The sequence below is a fragment of the Centroberyx gerrardi genome, chromosome 15 (genome assembly GCF_048128805.1).
Source record: "Centroberyx gerrardi isolate f3 chromosome 15, fCenGer3.hap1.cur.20231027, whole genome shotgun sequence".
NCBI classification, from domain to species: Eukaryota; Metazoa; Chordata; class Actinopteri; order Beryciformes; family Berycidae; genus Centroberyx; species Centroberyx gerrardi.
The window spans coordinates 5,213,593-5,223,732 of NC_136011.1; positions in this window are offsets into that span (position 1 = coordinate 5,213,593).

A 10,140-nucleotide genomic window follows, 5' to 3' on the forward strand; every position below is an offset into this window, starting at 1 on the left:
TGATGACGGTGGTCTCATGCTGTGAAAGCAATTGCCCACTGGGACGAATAAAGTTGAAACTTGAACTTGATGCTGCTATCTTAGCCAGGACTCCCTTGAAAAAGAGACTCTTAATCTCAATGGGACCAACCTGGCTAAATAAAGGTTAAAAGAATACACAGCAACACGGTCCACTGTACAGTAGGATATCGCTGTACAGCCCCAGACCCAATCGATCCAAAAGTCACCTACATTAACACGAGTGACACTGCAATCTCTCATTGCGACCCAGGGTCTAGCCTAGCTCACTCTTCCCCTTCTCTACCACTCTCTCTCTCTCACTTGATGTCTCTCTTTTCGTCCGTCCTCTCCCTCTCTTGCTCTCTCTCTCTCTCTTTCCCCCTCCAACTCTGCCACCTCTCACCCGGGGTAATTGCTCTGTGAGCTCGGCGGTGCCTGGCGAGCGACACGGCGGTTTCCTCTCGCCGCCTCTCATAGTCTGGGCACGGTGACACCAATCTCGGTGAGGGCGCGACACCATTTTGTGTAACTGGCCCTCGTGATGGAGACGGCATAATTGTCCTAATTAGGCGGGGGGAGGGGGCGCAGATCGGGGGCGGCCGCGGCCCTGACCCACCCCGGCCCAAGTCCATATGGTGGGAGGCTGATAATGAGCCAGTTAATGTGCTGTGTCCATCAGTAAGAGATACTCAATATGGACGGCGTGCCAAAGAGATGGAGGCGTTTTTACCCTTCCCTCACTTCTCTCTCTCTCTCTCACTCTCACACATACATACATTTACGTTTTGGTTTCAAGCTGACATAAATTTTGACAAAAGTCACTCAACGTTTCAAGAAAATGATGTATTTATGTGCTTAATTATACAGGCTTACCTAGACATACCTGTCAACACAATTTGTGGGCGTTACATTTTGTCAGTAATTACGGACATCTTGCCCCCGTATCAGAAACAGCATTTTCCAAACGGTTTCATTTTATGTATCATTTGTTCCTGGCCTCGTCCCTCAGCTCCCATCATGCAGCTGTGTCACTATTTCGTGTTGTGGCTTTGTACCGTTTATGAATATGAGATGTATTGCCAGTTCAAATGAAAGTAATACAAATCTAATGGCCAGTAATGAGATGCTGTTTTGCCATTATTGGACATAGGCTGGGTCTATGCCGGTGTGTGTGTGTGTGTGTGTGTGTGTGTGTGTGTGTGTGTGTGTGTGTGTGTACTCTCAGTGCTGTATGATTTGATGCTAATAAACCCACACTTTCTGCTCCAGGGAGCAAGCACTGACCAGGATTCAGATTAGGCCTTAATGGCTTCCAGGCCTGGGGCTAAATTGAAATGTAAAACCCCAAACCAAACATCATTTAGTCCTTACGTTTCTTGATGTGGCCCAGCGAGTGGAAATTGGAGACATGTAGCTGTTTAACTGTAATTTGCTTTGTTTCATGCAAACATTGCGTTGAAGAGGCCGTACTACATGAAAAAACATACATGGATTTGCATTGTGAAACTGTAACTGTGATTTCTTTTTTTTAATTTGCATCCACTCAAAGCCTCATCCCAATCAATTCAACAGTCTAAGCACTTTTGTAAGTGTTTTTTTTTTACTAGTTTGAACAAGAAAAGAAAACAAGATCAGATCTATGTTATATGAATGTAGTTTGTACTTTTGGAGCATTTCACACATGGCAAGCAATATTCAGTATATATAGAGTAGGGTTTGACCAATACGGATTTTTGAAGGCCAGTACAGGTACCGGCATTGTTTGCTCATGTATGTATCACATGTAATATCTCAGACACCACTGATTCAATTTTGACAAAACGTGGGGAAATGATGCATCTCACCGCTGCATTCCAGCATTCTAAATTACACTGATTGGCCCAAGGGGGAACTACAATTACAGCTCAAAACAAGGTGACATGTTTACTGTTACCTTGTTTTGGATTGAAGCTGCCGATACTGATATTTTGAGCTGATATTCAGCATCTTTACTTTACCGCTTTTTACAAATGCTTAACCATTTTTATGTATTCAATAATAATATCATGTAACAACAATAACAATAAAAGTAACACATCCTTGTGAGTCCAGTCAAAATGTTGCATTACAGTCAATTCATATGTAAATATATATCAGGATACATTACAGTTCAGTCTATTGAGGGCATACTGTCAGCTTCTTGCTTAAAGGGAAAATCTACACTCAAACAAAAGAATACCCATTATTATGATCTTGAACACAACAGTTTAATCAAAATTTGTGAAAATTAACAAATCTCTCTCAAAGCTGGAAAGAGAAACAAAACTCTAATCTCTAATGTCATATCTGAGATTTTTATGTGAACCTGACTGAGACAAGTTCGCCCTCAGTATCCAGTATCAGAAATAATACTTTAATCTTACGCAAAGGCGAATCTAACCTTTCTGTCCCCTCACATCAGCGTACTACCTGGGTACTATGTGTAATTTTTCACCCATTAACTCCAGTGATCTTGACGAGGTGATCCAGCAGCTTAAGTCTTCAACCTGTTCTCTTGACCCTATTCCCACAAAACTGTTTAAATGTGTCTTTCTCTGCCTATCAGATGATCTATTGCATATTATTAATGCCTCCCTACAGTCTAGTGTTTTCCCCACTTCTCTCAAACGTGCTGTTGTCACTCCCTTACTGAAAAAGAGTAATCTAGACTCATCCATGACTAGCAACTATAGACCAATCTCCAACCTTCCTGTCATTAGTAAAATCCTTGAAAAGGTTGTCTACAAACAACTGCACAGTTATCTATCCCTCCACAACCTGTATGATGTGTACCAGTGGGGTTTTAGAGTTAATCATAGCACTGAAACTGCTCTTGTCAAAGTAGTTAACAGCGATTCAAACAAACTTTCTATTCTAGTATTGTTAGACCTGAGTGCCGCTTTCAACACTGTTGATCATGACAGTCTACTAAATAGACTTGAAAACTGTATTGGCTTATCTGGACCTGTTCTTCAATGGTTCTCATCATATTTAAAAGGAAGGACTTTCTCTGTAACTCTTGGCAATTTCACATCTGAAGAAGTCAACATTTTCTGTGGGGTCCCACAAGGGTCAGTTCTTGGTCCACTGCTGTTCAATCTATACATGCTCCCTCTTGGTACCATAAGGAATCACAATGTATCCTACCATTCCTATGCTGATGATACACAGCTGTACGTCTCACTTTCCCTAGACAACCTTAGTCCTGTAAATGAACTTGTCAGATGCATTGATGACATCAACCACTGGATGTCTCAAAACTTCCTACAGCTTAACAAAGAAAAGACTGAGATCCTGGTAGTAGGCCCTAAAGCACAAAGGCAGGAGATCCTATCCATGTTGTCATCATTGTCTCTAAAGCACAGTGAGCATGTCAGAAACCTGGGTGTTATTATGGATGCCAATCTTAACTTCCAGCATCACATCACAAATATTACAAAGACAGCCTTTTACCATTTAAAAAACATTTCCAAACTTAGGAGCTTCCTGTCCCAGTCTGACTCTGGTCCATGCATTCATTTCCAGCAGATTAGATTACTGTAATGCCCTTTTTGCAGGACTTCCCAAAAAGACAGTAGGTAGGCTCCAGCTCATCCAGAATGCTGCAGCCAGAGTGCTAACTGGGACTAGGAAAATAGAACACATTACTCCTGTACTGAGAACACTTCACTGGCTCCTGGTACAGTATAGAATTGATTTCAAAGTATTACTGCTTGTTTACAAGGCCCTAAATGGTATAGCTCCTAAATACATTTCCGACCTGCTCACTGGCTACAAACCAATCAGATCCCTCAGATCATCAGGCGTGTGTCTCCTAAATATACCTAGAGTTAAATCTAAATCAGGTGAAGGTGCATTTAGTCACTATGGTGCTGTTCTCTGGAACAAACTACCTGATGACCTGAGATCTGCTACAACTGTATCCTCTTTTAAAAGCAGTCTTAAAACATAGATTTTTTCTCAGGCTTTTGGTAGTTAGTGTGTGTATGCCTTTGTGTGCGTCTGCTGTAGTCCATGTGTGAGTGCTGTTGTATGAATAGGACAGGGGTTATAAAAAGCTGTATTTTATGTATGTGTGTGTGCGTTGTATGTGTGGCTGAAAGGCTATTTTATATATGTGTGTATTCTATCTCCTTATCTGTTTGTTGTTACTATTTTGCCTTTTTATGTGAAGCACATTGAACTTACCTGTGTATGAAATGTGCTATACAAATAAAATTGACTTGACTTGACTCACAGCCTCACTGTATTTGCTCAAGGTCTCTCTGACAGTAGCCACGGCCTCCAACAGCTAAACATCCAATAACAATTACCTCTTTGGACAATGATCAATACAATACCACTGGAAGCTCTTCTGTCAAACCGTTCTCATCAATCTATGGAGGCAACATTTTCCTGCACGTGAGGAAAAAAAAATAATCATCTGAAAAGAGAAAGTTGAGGAAAATCAATTGCCTCATTAGAGATGCATGGAAGGTCAGAGCATCGGTGTCTTTGTTGGCCCGGCTGTCTTTGTCGAGTGTCATAAAAAGCAATGTGTCCTGTACAAATGCTTTACCAGTTGACACATTCGCAGCTTGACGCATTCACTTGGCTGACCTTGACCAAGGCAGCACCAAGTCCAGTGTTAACCAGGGGAGTGAAAGAAAGTAAGGAAGTCTTCAGAAGTCTGTCTTCCGCACGTCTTTGTTCGGCGGTTCACGGACTGGGGCCACGGCTGCGTTGTATTGTACAAAGCAGTCGCACATTGCATTGGGTCCTTCGTACGCGCAAAGGTCTTTGTTGGGTGCAAGTAAAAAGCAGTCGGGTCCAAAGAAATGCTAGTGTTATGGGTCAGTAAATTCACGGTCTTGTATTTCATCTTTTACTTATTTACTGCTCCAGAATGAAAGAGAGATCTGACTCAAATGAGACTACGGATACTTTCTTATTCATCTCAAATTCAGACAAGGAGGAAAAGTACAGTGTAGTATTTGCTTTCTCTCATCAGGATCATTAAATTTCGTGAAGTCTCGTAAGATTTTGTGAAATGCGCGCAAACTCTGAAACGCAGATTGCGTGTTGCGGACATGAATTACGTGAACATTACGTTCCTCCACCACGGATTGGATTACGTGACAAAAACACGAATTGGACTCGCCACTTTCACCTGTTTGTCACGTGAAGTTAAACGGTTAAAGTGAAGTGAAACCCATCCGCCATCCTGACCACAACACCCGGACTCTCCACCGCACTATTTCTACGCCAGACTACGTTTCGTGCCTCCTTCACGTAATCCTGTTGTGGTGAGAAGACATCATGCCCATTTCACAAAATTTCAGGACACAAGTCTCACATTTTCTTGCAGTGTCTCTAAAAATGAGCATGAAACCTGAGTAAGATTTCAAAGGAATCTCAGCGTGACTCTTTTAAGATCTGCTGGAATTTGACGAGCTCCATCAAAATACTTCTTGCCTTAATAATGAATCCCATGACTGTGACTCATGAGATTTATTATTTTGGTAACTCATGACAATGCTATTTGAGAAAGTACCTCAGATTTCTCTACTAGCATTATTGTGTTTGTTGAAAAAAATCCCCATCACCACAGCTTGGACTCAGACTAATTTCTACTTTTTATTGCTATGTTATTAGATTTTATATGATTTGTTTTGTACTGGCAGGTTGCTATTTTTGTAGTGGCACTAACTATTCGTTCATAGAGGTTTGTGTGATTAAACAGATGGATCATTAGCGGAGGACCAAGTATAATGATGTTTACCTTGTTTTAACTTGTTCAGAACAAAAGGACAGTTTCAATATCCCATTAATAGACAGAACTCCTGAGGCAGTATTTGTTTATATGTTTTTTGAAGTATGATATCTGCTGTCGGTGAGCCAAAAAATAAACATGACACATTTGCTTCACATTTAAAAGGGAAAATCTTACTGGAATCCAAGACTTTAAGCGGCTTATTTACATAATCATTTATGGCTCCTAAGGGATATTAGGAGCCATAAATCAGGCAAAAAAGCAACACCCAGCAATGGTAATTTTGTCTTACAGTAATCTTAAAAATGTCGTCTCATTGCTCGCATCCTAATTGTTCCTGAGGGAATCTTAGAAGACACGACTCAGATATTATTCAGCACAAAGCGGTACCTGAAAGAGAAGCTCTTCTCTTCCATGTGAGCCATCAACATGTCTTGAGACGTCTTAAGACACATCAGTGAAAACATCTTAAGACATCTCAGACGTGTCTCAAGACATCTTAAAAATAATCTTCAGACCTCTTGAGACACTAATTTTCTACTTTTTTATTTTCATGTTCTTTTATTTGCCTCATTATATTACTGCATATACGAATAATGCACATTATTTTACTTTTTAAAGCACATTCGACCAACAAAGTTAAAAAACACAATATTTTTTGACATGTCAATAAATATTGCTGATTGAATTCCTCTCAGACTGCATGACTTTGGCATTAGCTGGCAATGGTTTCCAGTAGCATAGTCCCTGATATACACAGGTTCACAAAAGTGCACCCAACTTATTCTCTGGGCATTTTACTTTAATTATAGCCATCAGTGGCTACATTTAAATGCATTTCCGTTCTTAACCCAGTATCTCCAATAACCTGGTTAACCTGGTAAGTGGGATACTGTGCTTATGTGCGTCAGTATCTCGGATAATATCAGAATATCCTAGGTGCCTTATCAAGGTTTCTCATAGCAGGGTTAAGTGCTTACCATGGTTATTAAAAATGGGATATGGCATTTGCATGCGCCAGCTCATAAACAGAATACTGGAGTATCCCAAATATGAAGGAAATATTAGTACATGTTGCCATTGTTGGATATAGAGTAGATTTGGGAGAATGTTTTAGCTTCACATTTTCTTTTTATTTGTTGTCTTGTTTTTGCATTAAACTGACTGGGACAAGATTTGTATTATTAACAGTTATTGACAATTTCAACACTAAAACATGTATAGTAGGAATGCATGAATGAAAGTATGAAAAGGTATGGATTACAGCAATTAGGAGGATGTGCAGTAGAGTCAAAGAAGACAAAAAATAGAAATGTGTGCAGTATGAATTAACTGTTAATTAAATGAAAACATCAGTATATGCAAAATGTAACAAATTGGAAGAAAAATGAAGTGAAATTACCACATACACTGCCAGTCAAAAGTTTGGACACACCACATTTTTCTTTATTTTTACTATTTTCCACATTTTAGAATAATAGTAAAGACATCAAATCTATGAACTAACACAAATGGAATTATGCAGCGACCAAAAAAGCGTTAAACAAATCCAAACTATCTTATATTTCAGATTCTTTAAAGTAGCCGCCCTTTGCCTTGATGGAAAGGCAAAGGCTTTGGAAAGAAATTCATACATAGGATCAACTTCACTATTTATATTTGTCTAAGAAACACATTTCAAGCATTTAAGCAGAAGCCTTTAGATCAAAATGGCTTAAACAGAATGAAAAACACAGTACATTCAATCAGGTGCGTCCAAACTTTTGACTGGTAGGATGTGCAAAAGCTCATATTCACATGAACAGTTCTACATTACTACACTGTTAGTACACACACATTAACACACACCAAAGTCGCTGTGATGGACTGGCATCCTGTCCAGTGGATGGATCTGAATACCCGAAGTTGTTTCTTCACACCACACAAACAGGAGAAAAGCCGCCGGCCTGCGAGTCGCTCACTCAAACAAGACTCGCTTACTTACTTTACTCCCTCACAGCAACACTTGTATGGTGTGGTAAGAAAGCGGGATACTAACCGTCCAACACAAACAAAAAAAACATAATAATAACAACAACAAAGAAACACTGCTGGCAGAGAAGGCTATATTGATTTATTTTCTATGCTAACTAGAGTTTGAAGTTGCACAAACAAACAGCGCTTTTCTTTTGTTTCATCCCAAGTCCCACCCCTAAATCATTCCGACCCCGATAAACAATATACTTTTGAAAATACAAAAGCACTTCAGATGTTGATCCCAAAGTTTCTATCCAATTTGTGCAGGTGTGTGTGTGCGTGCGTGTGTGTGGACTATGGGGGATGCAGAGATCCAGCCCTACTGTTCTCTTCCCCGCTCTCACCTGGGGCTCCTAACTAGCTCGGAGAGTATGGCCGGAACGCTCGCAGGTACCGCAGGGCAATTACACAACTATCATTTGCCGGAGACTACCTCTCGCTTTGATGTTGCTCCTCAAACAACAATGCAATCCCCTACTCTTTATCCCCCCAGGTGCTCCGCGAGTGTTAATTACCAAGGCTATTACCATCTGCATTCAAAAGCGGGGTTTCCCAAACGGCGGGTTGAGATCCAGGAGTGGGGCGCGAGCGGTTCTGACAGGGTCGCGGACCGAGGATGAGTGCGATGGTAAAATGGATTATCTTTGTTGGAATGAGCACAAACTGTGAAACGCAGATTACATGTTATGGACAGGAATCATGTGAAGATTATGTTCCTCCGCCATGGAATTGGATTATGTGACAGTAGCATGAATTGGACATGGCATTTTCACCTGTTCGTCATGAGAAAAGATCTGCCAATGGTTAAGTTTAGACAAGTAAAACAGCTTTGGCTAAGGTTAGAGTTAGGTTTTTGGTCATGGTTAAATAAGAAAAACTTGAGAAATGAAAACTTCACTCACAGTAGAAAAGAACAGAACTTCTTGGCATGAGTTGGGACTTGAACCTCGTCGGAGTTGAAGGGAAAGTTGAAGTTCACATGTCCTTCACACTATTACTTTCAATGTTAAGCTACTGCCTGTTTCTAGTTGTGTCTCCTTCTCGTCTTCCTTTCATTGTGGGAAAACACATTTGTCAGACTTTTGGTGCACATTATTTGCATTTAATTTAATTTCAGGAGACCAGGCTGCACGTGCAACATGGCCAGCTCGTCATACACAGATATAATAGTGATGTCATGGTAAATAAAAGGTGGGTAACCTATGACCTCCAGATGATCACCATGAGGCCGCTAACCACCAATATGAACAAAAAAATCAATAATAGTTTCAGAAAAGCATCAATTTCTACTTGTTTCCCCCATAAAATACCCACATCATCAGTTTGATACTACTTGCTATGATGAACACTATGAATTTACCTTATAAAAAAAAAACAATTTCAGCCTCGAAAGGTGCGTAAACTCTATTCCTGCAAATAAAAAGGTGGGTAAACTGAGTTAAGATGGGTTCACCCTCCACTACATCCCGGTATATAATTTACCGAAGCACACATACACACACGCCGACACACACACACACACACACACATCATTTTGTCAACTAGATACCAAGAGCAGATAGGCACAAGTTTTTTTAGGCTGAGCACATCGCCAGCACAGTGGGAATGCATTATTCAAATAGATCTTTGTTACTCCTCCAAGATGATTGTGGCACAATCAGCCATGAAATAAGTTTGCTGTTTTAAAAGTGTTATTCTCCCTCCAGGTCTCTCAGGTGTAGCTTTGTATTCAGGTCGGCTTCCCTGCGCCAAGAATCAATCTCAATCAAAGGTGGCGCGGAGTTTATCATAAATTATCATGAAAAGGGTTCCCACTCAGTAGATGCTTAATTACAATCTCATTTGAATAAGTTTGCATATTAATGAGTTTGGAATGAAAATGGTTTGTGGGGTTTGTGACGGGGGCCGCGGGGTAACCCACGGCGATAATGACGGTCCTTTAAAATGTATGCGATATTATTGCTGGTGGAGGGCCGCACACTTGTACACACACACACACACACACATACATACACATGCACATATGCAAACACATAGAAACGCAGAGGCATATGCTCATACAGAGACACATTCACACGCATCGACTTGACATATACCCACATTTGCACGCGCACACACACACACTCAGGGGCGTTATAATATGATTAATGGCGGAGTGTCTCTGACATTAATAAACTATAACCAAATTAAAGACTTCATTAGTCTCAACTTGGGCTCAGTGTTTGGTCACACGGTGAATCAGCACTGTGTGATATTTGCCTTGCATGACTAACCCTTCCTTTTTTATTTTCTTTCTTTCCGCGCCGCCAAAAGTTGACCTTGATGCAAAGTTTCTTCTGTCCAAGAACATGGAC